We start from the raw sequence: 17072 nt of genomic DNA, 5'->3' as shown, positions 1-17072 counted from the left end.
CGTCAGTGACAGCAGAGTACCTGCCAGGCTCACTGAATGTAGTAGCAGACTGGAACTCTCGTTACCTGACAGACTCCAGCGATTGGAGACTGGACCCAGCAGTGTTTCAGAGGCTGCACAGGAGATGGGGACCATTACGTATGGACCTTTTCGCCTCTCGGCTCAACGCTCAGACGAGCCTCTATTACAGCTGGAGGCTGGATCCGGGAGCTCAAGGAACAGATGCTTTCCTGCAGGAGTGGGCAGGAGGTCCGCATTACGCTTTTCCCCCCTTCGCGATGTTGAGCAGAGTTCTAGCGAAGTGTCGGAGGGAGAGAGCGGAACTGGTGTTGGTTGCACCCTTGTGGAAGTCACAAGTGTGGTTTCCAACGCTAATGGAGCTAGTAGCTGACGTACCCAGAGTCCTCCCCGAAGGAGAGCGATTGATCACGGACCCAGCTGGGTTGTGTCATCCTCTGAGAGTGAGAGGGACACTCCCGCTAGTCGCGTGCAGGAGATCAAGAGACGCTGGGCCATGCCAGGAATTTCGGCGCAGGCAGCTCAGCTTATGGCAGAATCCTGGGCTCCTTCCACTAGGAGGAGCTACGACGCAGCTTGGGCAAAGTGGACAAGCTAGGGCAAGAACAGAGGTGTTCATCCCGTTTCAGCATCTGTAGTGGAAATTCTAAATTTCCTAGCAAACTTATTGCAGAACGGAAGAGCTTTCCGTATGATAGGAGTATACAGATCAGCTATATCGGTGGGACATATGCCAATAGGAGGAGTACCAGCAGGAGAGCATCCCGCGGTAGTGAGGCTCATCAGAGGAGCGAAATTCAGAGTGCAACCAGTGCCCAGATATAATACAACATGGGACGTGACGACAGTATTACGATTATTATCAGATTGGCCAACAGATAAATACCTTTCTCTTAAACAACTATCAGGTAAACTAGCTATGCTATTATGTCTGATTTCATGCAAACGAGGGTCAGACGTTAAAGCTCTAGAGATTAACAGGCGGTCCTTCGGACCGGAAGGAGTCGCATTCTCCATAGTCAGGAGAACTAAGACAGGCACCTCCACAGTGCATTATCCTTATTTTCCGAACAATTCGAAATGGTGCGTAGCACGATGTATTAAAGAATACGAGAACAGAACAGCAGAGAATAGAGCAGCTAATACTACCCAGTTGTTAATAGCGCGCAGGAAACCCTATCACGCAGTGGCATCAGCTACCATAGCTAGATGGGTAAAAGAGGTCATGCATGCAGCTGGTGTGAATGTGGACACGTATGGAGCTCATTCAGTGAGAGGTGCAATGGCATCGTCAGCCGCGAGAGCGGGAGTGCCCTTGAGTGAAATAATGCTAGCAGCAGACTGGTCAAGCAATCGTACATTTAAAGAGTTTTACTTTAAGCCAGCAGAGAGTCTGGCTAGTACAGTGTTGGGGAAGCTTTCAACAAGCATAATGCTCGCCTCCAGTCTTGTCATAGAATGTAGATTACCCCTGCTATCTGCGCAGGGAGTATTAATTCTATTAAAGACTAAGGAGGCGAGCATTAAATTCCCACCCGAGTAATGTACTATATAAAATGTCGATGCATTATATGAGTGAGTACACTACATACGCACCACCCTAAGATTTCCTATTATGTTTTCATAGGGGAAGATCAGAAGAATAGCTGAGGACAGTGTCGTAGCTGAGAGTATCAGGAGACCGGGAGTGCACCGGCAGTTGAGTTTAAAGTCCAGAAGAACCTTTGCACTGTTGGCGACGATCAGTTAATGGACTTGAGCGACTATCAGAGCGAGTAAAAGCAGAGGAGGAGTCCAAGCACAGGAAGTGGGTTGTGACTGGTGGAAAGGGCATGGACTACAGAGACTCAGGGATGTTGTAGTTTTAAAATATTAAAAAAAAGAAGAAAAGTTTGTTTTACACTTTTCATGGTTTATATGTATTTTGTTGAACTGCTGAAGAGTAGAAATAAATGAAGATGAAGCATAATGCTCGCCTCCTTAGTCTTTAATAGAATGAATACTCCCTGCGCAGATAGCAGGGGTAATCTACATTAATGATGGCAATCAAGAAATCAAAACATTTTGTGGCTACTTCATGTACGTCTCCGAGTCCTTACAACCAGGTTGTTGAATTGATAAAAAATCACTATGTTTTGATGATTATCAACATATACTGGGGGCGAGTGCATTTAAAGCCAGATTTATTTTTTAAATACATGGATGTGGTACTTGACAATTTGGCATTAGAAGGCAATATTGATTATGTTCTCATGGTGGGTGATTTAAATCTGCATTTAATACCGGAAACAGGTAGGAGGTGTAACCAGGATGAACAGCAATGGTGTTCACTCATGGATGAAAGACACTATTTCATGGCGAATGGCGCAATTGAAGGGGATATCCCAGCGAAATACACCTGGGGCTGAGATCAATCACGGGTCATTATTGACTACATTTATACAAATCATGCTTTTTTGAATATAATTAAATCACTGGAGGTCAAACCTAGTGATAGAAGTGATTACAGCCAGCTGTGTTTAACCTAGGAGTGGAGTTTATTACAAAATTTGCCTCAGAAAGAGAGGTATAAAGGGCATGTAGAAGCAAACAATGCAAGAAATCGACTTAGGTGGTCTGATAGAACACTATCGGATTTGGATAAAGCTTTAACAAATGGGGATGGAAAGTGTTGTGTTATGCATGCAAAGATTTGTACAAGTGAAATTAGCATCTCGGGGATATAACTATAAACATCAGCATGTGTTTGATGTGGTAGTCAAGGCAAAGAAAACTGAACTAAGATGGCATATAAGACAAGCAAAACATCTGCCAATATGTGAAAGGGCCCTCAAAATAAAAAGACTTAAAATTACCTATAAAAATTGGCAGAGGGGGAGGAAATCGCTTTGTTTCCAACAAGACAGTGAGCAGATGCTTCGAAAAATCGTGGGAAAATCAACTGCTGATATATGGGGTCTACTGAATATAGCCACATATAAAGACAGGCCTCAGTCCAAGTAAATTGCATCTCTGAACGCAAATGGTGCGAATACTATCAGAGTATGTATCAGTCCCCGCTATCTGGCATGGTTTTCTCTACTAAAAGAGATTGCCCTCACATAGTACAATATTCACATGAGGACTTGCTATATTACATCACAAAATTAAGCATGTCCTGAGCTATTGGGCCAGATGGCCTGGACAACAAAACATTAAAAGAACATCCAGAAAAATGGGCTGCGATTTTAAGTAAAATCTTCACACAAGTAATCAGGCGAGGTGAAATACCATCTTCATGGAAGAAATCCATATTGATTCCATTGTTTAAAAAAGGGAGCAGAACGGACCCAAGTGCATATAGACCAATAGCTCTATTAGATTGTCCGGGGAAAATTTTTGCTCGCCTGGTCCTGAGAGACTTCAATGCTTGGCTCTCCGAAAAAAACATGAGATCCATTTCAAACTGGGGTCTTGGCAGGTCTTGGCACTGGCATCAATCTAATCATACTAAATGCAATCGTAGCTAAACATCAACATCTAAAGCAACCACTTTACATTGCATTTGTTGATTTTCACACCGCTTTTGATGCAGTTTTCAGAGAACTTTTGTTTAGTAAATTGATGACTCAAGATTGCCCATGGTACATCCTAAAATGGTTGATTGAATTCCATACTGAAACATCTATACAAATCCGATTGGATTGAGAGGGCCTGTTGTCGGGTCCAATCACGACATCAAGAGGGCTGAATCAGGGATGTATACTTGCTTCAGCCCTCTTTAATTTTTTCATATCGGATTTAGGAATGGGGTTTTTGAATTGTGTAAACGATTCACCTAAATTAGGCAATCAGGTCATAAGATGGCTGCTTTATGCGGATGACCTCTTAATGTCCAAATCATCCATGGGCCTGAATAACATGCTCTAAGCCTTGGAAACGGATGCTCATAACAACCAAATTACAATTAATGTTAAGAAGACCCAAATAATACAATTTAGCAAAAGGAATCATCGTAAATGCACCATGGCATGGCGTATAGACAATAATAGAGTTGAGGTAGTAAGAAGTTACATCTATCTTGGTGTAAATATTAACAACGATAATCGAGATTTCCCTTATGAAATGAGTTTACAAAGGAAAGTAAACACACTTATTTCTCAAGCTCAAATTATAAATGGAAGATTCTGTAAATTTACTATCCAGCCATTACTGGTCTTTTACAAACAGAAAGTCTCACCCATTTTACTGTATGGTGCGAAGACAAAAAAAGTGAGACCACCCACATTTTGGAACAAGTTGGAAGCTAGGTATTGGAGAACTCTGCTGAAGCTGCCATCTTCTGTGCCAATGCCATTAATTAGACATGAACTTGGTTTAATCTCGTTAAATGCCGGGTATAATTGGAAAGTTTGTGCCTTATACAGAAAATGTTTATCAGGAAAAAATGCTAGTGGGTTATTGAGAATATTGTCTGATTATATGCATTCATCGACTGACACATTTATGGAAAGTTGAAGATGTAAGGCGCAGGAATTTTTAAGTGCTGCTGATATAACGGAGGAATTGCTCGTACAGAATCCTGATCGTGCTAAAACTAAATTATGGCAAAATGATTGGATCTCCACCAGAGAATCATGTGGTCCATATAAAACCTTCATAGCAAATCCATTAATGATAAAAAAACTATGGATTAACAGAACAATACCTTCTGAAGTCCCCCAATCCGTGGCATCGCTTAGATCTTCTGCGCCTCAGACTCAATTTATGAAAAACCAGCGAAATCACAACAAGATGGTACCCACAAGATCAAATGAAAAATATGTGTCGATTTTGTGGGAAAGCAATAGAAACATAATCTTGTTCGTGGGGCCATCGGAGGAGCAGGAGCTCCCTCGCTGCAGGAGCAGTGCCCTCCAGCCAGCAGCTTTCCCCTAGCATATGGAGGTAAGCCAGTGGGCTGTACCATATTTCGGCAGGCCCACGGATGCAAGGCTAGTGCCTGTTTTGAGCCTGTTTTGCCGAGGTTGCCGATTGCCAACCCCCCTGGCTCCTGCATAAGTTAACTCTGCCCTTTTCTAGTAAGGAAGTCCATGGTAACCCTTTATCCAACTTTGCCACATCCCACATCTAAGCGCCAGCATTGCTATCATTGGAGACTACAACAGAGAAGCTAACTATCCCTACCCCACTACCTGCACGTGAACCCTCTGCTTCCGCTATAGTGCACATTGTGTTCCTGCCTATCCTGCCGGCACATGACCTACAGTACACTTCGACGAAGTCAGCCGCTAGTACATTGTCCCTTGCCCTACATTTTGTCATTAGCTGCCATGACACTTACTATGCTTGATTAATATCTCACAGTACCACCTGGGCATCAATACGCCACATGTGGGTAGACAACTTCCCAACTGGTCATAAAGTAATGCTTGCTTATACTGTTCTTATCTCCACATTGTTAAGTTTATCATGCCATGCTACCTCATTTGAACTGCTACCTTTTACATTCTAAGTCTGCCATTGAATTGCCATTAATCAAACTCCTGATTTCAGCCTATCGTTGTCTTGCCAGCATCTGCTAAGTCTGGAACCCATATGCAACTTTACAGAACACGTTAAGACTGAACTCAGACTCAATGCTTTGTAGACAACTGTCTTATCTCAAATTTAGATGTTACTAATGTACCTTAGTCATTCTGTTGTACTTCAAATCTAGGTGTTACTAATGCATTTTTGTACTGCTGCCTGATGTTAAATCTAGATGGCACCTAATGCCTTCAGCTATACTGTTGCACTTACTTGAATTCTAGGCGTGACCACAGGTCACTGTACGGCTAAGAATACCCATAGCCTACTATATTCTGGTCGAGAAGCGATGACCCAAACTTAGACATCACCATAGGGCACTGTACAGCCAAGTGCCTCCCTAGCTCATTGTATTTTGGTCCTGAAGTACTGACTCCAACCTAGATATTGCCACAGGGCTCTGCATGGCCATTGCATCCAGCACTTCTACAATGTACACTACTAGGAGCCCATTGACCTGTATGACCCGTGTCCTAGCCACTTCGCTGCTAATAAGCACATTGGTAAAATATTACCCCTCCACCTCTACAATAGCACTACACCCACTCGGGATCTATGTAGAAAGGCTCCCCATATTAACCATGCAAGAATCACTGGTATCTCTACCATGCTCAACCCCTATCAGAAATAGCAAACTCCGAGCAAGACTGCCTAAACTGTATGAACCTCTTGCCAGAACACTAGCACCTAGTAACAACAGATCCTGCATTTCACCCGTCACCAATATTAGTAAAACCAAAGGTAACCAAACACAAATAACACAGACTACAGCACTAGCTGACCTACCTTGCCATACTCTTAAAGGAGCTCTAATAAATGCCAGATCCCTGGTAGCACACGCCATTGAGATATCAGAGATCATACAGCTAGAACAACTAGACCTATTAGCATTCACTGAATCCTGGTTGCACGCTGCGGCAGGTCCGGCACTATCACTAGCTATCCCTAAAGGCTACACTATCTTTAGAGCAGACAGAACTGAGGCACGAGGTGGTGGAATTGCACTTATTGCAAAAGATAACCTACCTATCAGACTTATACCACATCTTGATACCAACTCATGTGAGAACCTATCAGCCAAACTTAACTTAAATTGTACCCAAACTCTTACAATCCACCTAATATACAGGCCTCCAAACTCCATCGGGACCTTCCAAGATGACTTATCTAATATCATATCAAACAACTTAATAAACTCTTCCCAAGTAATTTTATTAGGAGACTTTAACTTAGGATATAACGACCTAAAAGACGCACATGCCTCTACTGTGGCAAATATCCTTACAGAACAAGGTCTCACCCAAAAAGTACTGGACCCTACACATTCTAAAGGAAGAACTCTGGATTGGATAGCGGACCATAACTGTAATGTGACCATCTCTTCTAACTCTCCTGTGATATGGTCAGACCACCATCTGATAACCTTTACTATTAACACTGAGAAAACTACTGCACCGCCTTCACTACTAGCTCCATCAGTCCCTACTCGCAACAAAAAAAACATCACCTGCGATAAACTACTCCCCCTCATTTTACCCACCCTTAATGCCCTCCCAGAAAACCTGGGACCAGATGCCCTGATCAAAATCTTCAACAACACCATGACCACCTCCCTGGACACAATCGCGCCACTTAAACTCAGAAAAAGCAAACCTAAGGCGCACCTTAACTCCTGGTACACACCCCACCTAAAAATATTACGTACCAAAAAAGATCATGCCAATTACTATGGAAAGCTCACCCTTCTGAAGAAAATAAAACTAATCTGCGCGCTATCTCTGCCCTCTACAAGAAAGAAATTCTCTTAGCCAAACGTGAATCTTACAATTCAAGAATAGCCCAAGCTAATTCCAGTACTAAGGAACTCTTTACCATCCTTAAAGAACTTGAAGCACCCATCCCCGTACCTGACAACTGCATTAAGGACAAACCTTGGTGTTCGAATATCCAACAAGCATTGACAGGCAAAGTTGCTACTCTTCAAACAAAAATCAAGAATAAAAAAGCTTCACTAACGTCGACAATAACATCATTTCAACTGCTAAGGAAGTAAAAACATTGGGCTTTTATTTGGACTCTGCCTTAACGTTTAACAAACAGGTAAATACGTTGTCCTCGGCCACTGCCTATACCTGTAAATTAATCAGAGCGGGCAGAGCCTTCCTCTCTAATGACAGCTGTATCACCCTTGCTAGAGCTCTTATATTATCAAGACTTGATTACTGCAATGCCATGTATATTGGGGCTAGTAAGCAAATAACTAATAAAATCCAACTCCTGCAAAACAACGCCCTTAGAGCCGCGCTCGGAACTTCCAGGAGAGACCATATCTCGGACACCAGAAGAGCCTACAACTGGCTGTCGACAATGGACAAAATAAAACTTAAAGTCTCCTTCCTTACACATAAATGTGTAAACAAAGCGGCCCCTCGATATTTTATGGACAGAATCATCACTAAATCTGAGACAAGACCAACCAGACAGTCAAATACTAATTGCCTCCTGACCCCTAGATTCAAACTGGCCAAAGTGGGAGGTAACAGCTTCCAGGTCAAGGCTACCCAACTATGGAATTCATTCCCTACCCTACTCAGACTAGAACCATCCTTCACAAAATTTCGCCACACCCTTATAAAAATGCTCAAAGACTCTGATGGCTAAGCGTGATTTTGGCGCTCGCCCTCCTTATCTAGAACCTACCCCCTTCTATTCCGGACCCTCAGTATGGTGCTTGCAAAGATTTTGCACATACTCATTTTGTATATAATGTATAAATATCCTCTGTATATATGTAAACTGTAAAAATTGTAAAAGTGCATCTTGCACATAATGCATATTGTATTGTATTTCATATCATGTACAACTAAGCTGTGAGTAATCTTATATGATGCGCCCGACTACCTGCGGGTTTGGTGCGCAATACAAGTAATAAACTAAACTAAACTAAACTAATTAGAACATATCATTAGTGAATGTGTTAACCTATTATCCCTATGCATTAAGTATTTTAAACTTTGTTTCATTCCTCAATGTGTATGGATGCTAAGGATTTATGGCAGCAAAAAAAAAAAAAAAATTATTGATTAGCCTGAGTCAGAAAAGGGAGCAGATTGCACTTTGCTTAAATGTGCTTTACAATTTATTCCTAATCAGGCCCCTTTTTTCTTTTTTTATTTCCCCTGTTAACTTCAGACTATACAAAAAATTTAGAATTGCATATCTAACTTTTTTGGCAGCAGTATGATACAATAATTTCCAAAAATGGGCTATAGTTAGATCATGATAATCCTCAAATAAATGCTTAAAATGTATCACTCTTAGATAATATATCATAACACATTCTGTACCTAAGTGCTTCGTTGTTTCAGGCATTAGCTTGCAAAACTGACACTTCAAGTTACTTGTTGGTATTAATTTACGCAAATGTAACAGCTCATTAGTGGGCTATAAATTCAACTGAAAGCGTACGTAATCACCCCGTTGTTGTGATCTGGGAAATTGCATTAAATGGGTTTCTGTTATGCCATAACATTTTAGCGCAAATGGATTAATCACACATTTTTGATATTTAAAACAAGCTTGTCTCGTCTGGATCCAATCACATTTCCAAATACACTTTTTGGCTTTATACGGATTCTCTATCAGTAATTCTACTGAGATATCTCTGTTAATAATAATTTTCTCGCCCTTTCTTCGCCATAATAGAGGAAATGTATCTAATGACTTCAGTAAATAATTTGCCAAGAGATGTAACAAGGCATTTTTCGAGTCTGCCACAATGCATTTTCGATAGAAATAGCGCAATTTCCATTTGTGTATCGCATGCAATGATAACAGACCTGGTTCATGTCTTATTAGACATATGGGCTCCGATTTTGGGAGGTTGAGTACATGCTTCCAGTACTCTCCTTCCAATTTTGCCCAATAGTCATACGATCTCTCAGGTAATGCTTCTGATCCATATGTAATTACTGGTGTTACTTTTTGCCTATAATACACCAGATCTGGGAGATGGAGGATTTGCAAAATTTGGCTCTAATCAAACGGGCCTGTGAAGTGGCTCTCTGTAATTTACGTTTGATGTAAAGATCGAAGGCGGCCTGGCCTTGCTGGTTGCATATCAAGATGCCTAGGTATATGTACAATGGTTCTGATGCCAGAGATACTTTTAGCAAGGGCCATTTATGTTTAGTGTTACGTTGTTTAATATTACCAAATTGTACTATTTTGGTTTAAGTATTGGTATTAAGTGCTCATTGTTTGACGAGTTTGTTATTTCGGGCACCATCTCTATTCTCGAATTATTAGCAACATCTGATGATAGAGCTGCTCGTGTCTCCACACTCTCACCATTTTGGAGAATAGGATCTTTCTGCCAATTAAGTTCCTCATCGGGTTGCAGAGCTTTATTGTTTTTAGATGGATCGAAACTATTTAGATGGTTTTTGGATGACTGTGAAGATGGAACTGTGCCAAATTTAAGGCAAGTCTCAATGTCACTCATTTTGGTGATGAGCAGTTCTATCATTGCTGTTTGCCCACTCACCTTGGCTTCCCTTATTTCATATAATTTTGCTATTGCTAATAAAGCTGTGTTCATAGTCCACAGTGTATTATTAAGGGCAGGGGCTTCAGGAAAAGAGAAGCGAGTTGGGATCTCTTGGAATCTAGTTTGTCTCGGGGTTGGGGCTATAAAGGAGAGAGATTCATTCACAAAATTGTCTTGCTTTTCCACTGATGGACATTCTTTTATCAGATCTTCGTGAACTAATATTCTAATAGGGGTACATGTTCATGTTGTATAGTAGCATTGTTACAGATAATATCCTCTTGTAATTGGATTAAATCCCATGAGTTGGAACAAATGTATAAAATATCTTGTGAGTGTGGACTAGATTTATTGGATAAGTCCATAAAATCTAGTGCGTCCTCGTCCACCTCCCCAGCCAATGTTAGTTGCCCATGGGCTTGTCACAATCTCTTTTGAGCTGCCACTGAGCAACGAACTGGCTCCATTACAAATGAAGTGATGTCTGGCGCTAGTGGTTGTTCTGCAGTAATTGAGCGTATTTCATCTGCTATTCAAGCAGTAATCAGCATGGTATCTGTTACTTCTCCTGTCAATGTGACAATTCCCGAATTGTCTATAGCTGTTATGTGTAGGTTATCATTTTCCGGGATTAATTTGTTCGATGAAATGGAATTTAAAGGATTTACAACGGATACATGGTTAAGAGTAGTAATAGGTTTCTCTCGGACTAAATTTTCATCATATTGACTTTCAGAGTTTACTGAATCTTTCTCTTTAGGTTCATTGGCATAAAACAATCGAATATCTGAAGTGAGTGATATTGAGCGACCCGGCATAAAGCCTGCGTGTCTTGCTACAGATGATAGATTTGCATGTAAATTAAATACACTCACTTGTGCTATTTTCTCTTGTTCTTCCGTTGGTAACCGGCATTCCAGTTTTTAACGTAAACCTTTTTGGACCCATTGTTACAATGAATGTACAAATTAACGTTTACAAAACACTGTGTTAGTAACTAGCATGCAAAAGTGTGAATTTTAATGGAGTCAGCCTCTCACTCCCTTACGACCGCTAGACAGCAAGACAGCGGGCGAAAACACTTAGCGAAAGCACTTATGCGAATGCGTGTGCGCTGTGCTTTTGTGAGTTCCGGGAGAAGGGGGCGGGCTCACTCCTGTGGAGAGAGTACAGGTCAGTTTTAGTCTCTTCTATGTCAAATAAGTATGTCACAGTCTATTGGTTAGAGGGGCAATTCTTGTACCGGTCCAATTGTGCAGCTCGAATTCCTCGGTCATGTGATGCAGTCGCAGCGCTGACTTCTTTCGGCTGGCAATTTCGAATCTGCTATTCCTTGGAGCAGAGTGGACAGCAATACAGTGGACCAAAACACTTAGCGAAAGGACTTATGCGAATTGAGCATTTAGCATCTAGACATAATAGCGATTGTTAGCCAGTGCCACCTCTAGACTGCACTGGGAATATTACAGAGGCCAGATTTAGACAGAATTGTGAATACTAGCTTGCTTCACATATAGACAGCATTTTTGAAGGTGGGCCAGTGCCACATTTGGATACAGTTGTGAATATATATATAGGATTGTGAATATTAGCCAGTACCGGATCTAGATAGAAATGCAGAGATATTCACACGCCACATCTAGAAAGAACGTGAAAATTAAGCACATCAATTCTAGACAGCGATGCCAAAAACCAACCCACTAACAATTTCACACCTCTGCATACATCTCTCAAACTCTAACCAAGCACAACCACAACCCTATAGCACAACAAACCACACACATTTCACTACACCGCAACAACAAAACAAACCACACATACACTCATGAGACAGCACACAATGCTATCGACTGGAAAGCACCCCAAACCCAACGAACAGTGTTAACCGGGCTGAGGCTGCCAGTGGCACATCACTGCTCTCTTGCACTCTTTCTGCTCGTTCCCACTAACTCACCCGCCTTCCCTTTTCAGAGCTGCCAGAGCGCCAGGGGACCACTCCGGTGGTGATAGTGCACGGTACAAATATCTTTTAACATTAACATTTGTTAGGCACCTAGACAACAGAAGAATTGTGTTTCAAAGCGCCACAAGGCTAAATGGGAATGGAACAGGGAAAGAATAAACATTGACAAAACAGTAAATATACAGTCGTGGTCCTACTAGCCCTTGTTTCATTCAGACGTGGAAGTGCGATGAAGAAAAGTGCAGGAGATAGGGTTGGCGGGTAAGGAATGGACAAGTGCCGGTGGGGGAAGTGCCAAGGGGAGCCAAGGTGGATGCCTCAGGCTAAGTGCTAGTTCAGGTGACTCCCAAGGGCAGGATGCAGATACGCCAGCCAGGGCCCTCGGGGGCAGTGCAATGGGGGTGTGGGGGACGATGCTGGCACCAACTGGGAAGAAGGGCCTGGTATCCTGTGAGATTCATGAGGATCCGGCAACTTGTCTCAGTGGCAGTGGGGTGATTAACAAGAAAGGGAAAGAGGTGGAGAAAAGCAGAGTTTTTAGCAGTTTTCAGAATTTAGCAGATCCGGGTCAAGTATGAGAAGGGCAGGGAGGCTGTTGCAAAGGGAGGTACCAGCTGAGGAGAGAGACCTGCCCCCCACTCTCTGCTTGGAGAAGTGTTTGACAGTCAAATTGTTGGAGTATGTGGAGCATAGGTCTCTAGCAGGGGAGCATTTAAGGAGAGAAAATTGGAGATAGTGTGGTCTCAGGCTCCAGAAAGCCGTGTGGAAGATGCAGGGGGTCTTGAATTTGATCCTGGCAGCCACAGGGAGCCAGTGGGGAAATTTTAGGACTGGAGAGATGCAGTCCCTGGACTTGAGGCCAAGGATAAGTCACGCAACCCTTTTCTGGATTAGCTGAAAGGGGCATAAGGAGGGAAGAGGGAGATTGAGAAAGACACGTGTCGGCTGTCCGTCCGAACCATGAATAAAACCCACTCTTCTTAAAGCAAACACATGTGATTTGAAGAGATCTTTTCATAACGTCTTGTATTAACAAGAGCGCGTGGTCCCTACCCAGAACCCATAATTCAGATTGAGAAAGATGCTGTTGTAGTAGTCCAGCCTAGAGAGGACCAGAACTGTGGAGACATTGAGCTTCTGGGGGAAGGTGAGAAAAGGGAGAATGCTTCGGAGGATGTGGAGCTGAAAGCGGGACCTGGCAAGATCCATGATATGAGAGATTAAGAGTCGAAGATGACTCCAAGGTTTTTGGCCACACTGTATGGTAGGGGGTAGAGGGCCCAGAGGGTGGACAGATGGTGGGAGGAAAAGAGGACGCAGGTGTCCCAATGAGAAGGTTCTCTGTCTTACTGGCATTGAGGCAGAGATAGTTAGCTGCACACCATACCTAAATGGCAGACAGACAGTCAGGGATGAGAGAAGAGGAAGCTGAAGCAGAGGTAGCAGAGGGAAGTTTTAAGGGAAGCTGTGTGTCATCAGCATAACACTGGACATGTGGAGAGAAGGAGGAGATCAGAGAAGGCTACATCATGTCATAAACAGTACTAGAGACACAGGAATACTGCACAGTGGATTTGTTAGATGTGACTAAAGCATTCGATTCAGTGCACTTGGACTGGCTATATGCTACAATGATCAGAATGGGATTTGGGCCGCACTACATGAAATGGGGGAGAAGAATACGATGGGTGCTATCTACTCAGATAGATGAGAGCTGCAGAAAGGCACTAGACAGGGTTGCCCACTGTCCCCAATGCTGTACATAAATGCAGTGGAACCTATAGCAGTTTACCTTAGGCAGGACTATAGCGATGAAGGAATAGACATAGACTGGGCTAAACATATAGTATCCATCTATGCAGGCGATATGTTGATATTCATACAAAACCCTGAAGAGAACCTACAGTATGTGTTAGAAGTACTGGGCAATTTCAGTAGACTAACTGAGATAGGAATAAATAAGAATAAATTCGGCTTGTTCCTGCTGGCACAGTTAGCGGCAAAGGGAGATAGTGAGCTACCGGTTCTACCCCAAACGTGGAGCAGGACCTCCTTTAGATACCTTGGACCAAATATATATCACGACCCCAAGCAGGAACACAAGCATAACACCATAATTACAAGAAACGGATTGATCAAGTCCATGTAATTCTGGGGTAAGTTGCCCCTGTCGATGGTTGGCAAAGCGGCCTTACTAAAAATGGTAGTGTTACCTAGGCTAATGCATTGCTTTGGAAATATCCCATACAGTATACTAAAGAGATTCTTTTCGGGATTATATAAGGAGTGTAGAAGCTTTTTGTCGCAGGCACAGAGATGCTCTCAACACGCTTCAAAGACCCTGTGCATAGGGAAGGCTGAGTTTTTTGTGGCGTCAGCGCAGAGTCTGGTGGAGCCCTATGAGGAAGTGGAGTGTGCAGCGCTTTCTCCGTTTGCCCCGCTTACCTGGCTTCAATCCTTGCTGAAGGAGTCTATACTTTCCAGCTCCACTAGAGGAGGCTCAGTTAATTTTCTTTTTTATTTTTTTTTATTTTATTGGTTTAAATTCAAACCTTCAAAATATTACAAATAACAAACAATCCCCAGCACAGCTCCCTCCCAACATCCATCCCTTCCTTGTCTCATTTTAATCAATATGTCCTGTTCATTTGGCTATTGCATCAATCTCTTATCCTGCAGTTCTTCGCCAGCCTTTAGCCTTACGTCAATCACTGCTCGGAAGGATGTCAGAGGCATTATTAGTTTCATGTCACTGCCATTCCACATACACCCCCACCATTCTTCCGCGCATAACGTCGGATGGTCCTCATTCCTACGTGCCAAGTGAATAGAGCACTCATCTTTTGATTTTGGACAAAACAATATCAAATGTTTAAGCGATTCAGTCTCGCTCTTAAAGAATCTGCACGAGAGATTAACACCAGCATTGCAGGCCCAATGGCTGGACTGCTCTTTAGTTTGTAGAGCATTTAGTCGAAACAGCATAAACAGTCTTCGTGCCTTGGGGTTTGGAAATAGCTGCAGATATTTTTGTTGCACATTAAAACCTCTTGCTTCAGCAGGAGCATGCTCCATTGATCTCGCAGCTACTCTCTCTTTACATGTAGCTTCCCAATCTGTTCTCCACATCTTTATTTTTACTGCTGAGGGATTTGAATGGAGAGTTTCTACGATGGCGCAGTTAATTTGCCAAGGATCCCGTTACACCGCGGAGCGGCGCTGAATCGGCGCATAGTCTTGTGAGTCGGTGCCGAGTCTTGTGGAGTCTTTGGGAGGCTCTGCGTGGATCGGAGGGGAAATACCATCGGGTATCACTATCTTTGCCAGCTGAGGACACAGAGCGACAATATCAAGTATGGAAGCTGTGCTTTTTCTCTTTCTGCCATTGCTTGGATTTGGTATTATCAGTCATTATAGTTTCATGCTGGGCCTACAGACTGCAAGTAAACATTATTACAACTTTCGTCATCTGGAGACAGAATAATTAGCCTTTGAAACTCCACGTAAGCACGCTTGATTACCCTCCAGTATTTCTACTTGAAAGGAAAGTGATCTGTTGAGGGAATCCAGTGTCCGGGAAGAAAGGATACGCGGAGTCCCCAATCCAAAAGTTGATTATTTCTACTAGATATAACCTAAGGAGCAGCATATTAATTGATGATCTTAGGGCCCCAGAATGGGAGGGCTCGTTCTTATCTAAATCCCAATCGTCTGAAGGCAGGCAGAGTCTGCAAATATAGCAAAGCATTCCGACTGGACAGGAAGTATTTGTCTGTGCCCAAGTACACAACATGGCCAACATCCAAAGGCCACATTGAGATGATGAAAATGGGATATCAACATCGGATTCCACCCTAAAAGGGAAAATTAATCGGTACTTTTGTAGGCAGAGACGCAGGAGTACGGGTGACCTATACATGGGCCCACTGGAGCAATCGTACAATCGTATAAAAAACACGGTGGGGACCAAATCAATAGGTACCACAACTCCTAGCCTTGATCTCACACAGGGGCTTAATCTCTCCCCTATCTCATTGAACAGTTTAGTAAATACATTGCTCACGTTGAATCTGATTGAAGACTCTAAGCAGGAGTCAATCGTGCCAAAGCAAAGGGCAAATGACGGCATGCATCACACCTCGCAGCTCTAATCAAGAGCTGGGTTCAAATGAAATTACTTTGGCGGCACTGAACTTTGTCCTCAACTCATTGGTCAGGGTGTTTGAAATAATGAAAGGCGAGGTGCAAACCCATTCAGGAATATTGCTGGAGATGTCCAAAGATATTGAGAAATGTGGTTTTTTACTCGTGGGTTTAAGAAATGCCATCAACATAATGATTGCACCGCCCCTAACAACTTTGTCAGAAGGGATCAATAAACAAAACATTGAAATATTCGGAATCAAAGAAATCCTCTGAGATCTGCGACTGGGCGTAAAAGAACCATAAACTCTGATAACTGACCTTATACGATCAAATGAGATGGGAAAGGCTCAGGGATCGGATGCCATAATACCAACAGAAGAAGACAAAGATACTCCAATTTTTGATGACACCCCTCTGAGTCGGTGTTGGAGGAATTCTGCCGTTTGGCGCATGTGGTGGAAGCAGAGTCTAGCGATAAAATAGCCCTCACAGAGGATGACATCCCTCCCCAAGACCAGGAAGAAAAGGAGGTGTCATGGAAAGAAAGCTCGCTGCAAACCTACCGGGGGAGACGAAGGGCCAACAAAGAGAAACAAAAGAAGGCCGGTGCAGCAGCCTCTTCAGCTTCTCCGCGGGAGAAGAAGTCGAAAAACATGAAGGTTAAAAATTTGAAGAACTCAGGTGCAAATAGTTTAATCAATGGACTAGGCATCCTGCCCAAGAAACCACATAAAAAAGATGGGACGGGTCAGCCCGAGCTACTTCAAAGAGAGCTAAAGAAGTGCCCCATCAAATCAATAAAACAAAAGAGACAAAGGCAGTCGATTG

The 17072-nt window shown here is 42.8% G+C and overlaps 1 protein-coding gene across 12 annotated transcripts in view; it reads left to right on the top strand.

Annotated features, from left to right (window-relative positions):
• EIF4G3 (eukaryotic translation initiation factor 4 gamma 3) overlaps positions 1-17072 on the top strand; it is a 4880525-nt gene that overhangs the window by 1933292 nt on the left and 2930161 nt on the right. The window lies entirely within an intron of this gene.

This window comes from Ambystoma mexicanum, chromosome 8, assembly GCF_040938575.1.
Source record: "Ambystoma mexicanum isolate Mex_15411 chromosome 8, UKY_AmexF1_1, whole genome shotgun sequence".
In the NCBI taxonomy this organism is placed as follows: domain Eukaryota; kingdom Metazoa; phylum Chordata; class Amphibia; order Caudata; family Ambystomatidae; genus Ambystoma; species Ambystoma mexicanum.
The sequence above is the reverse complement of the archived record's forward strand: the minus strand, read 5'-3'. Positions and strand labels throughout refer to the sequence as shown.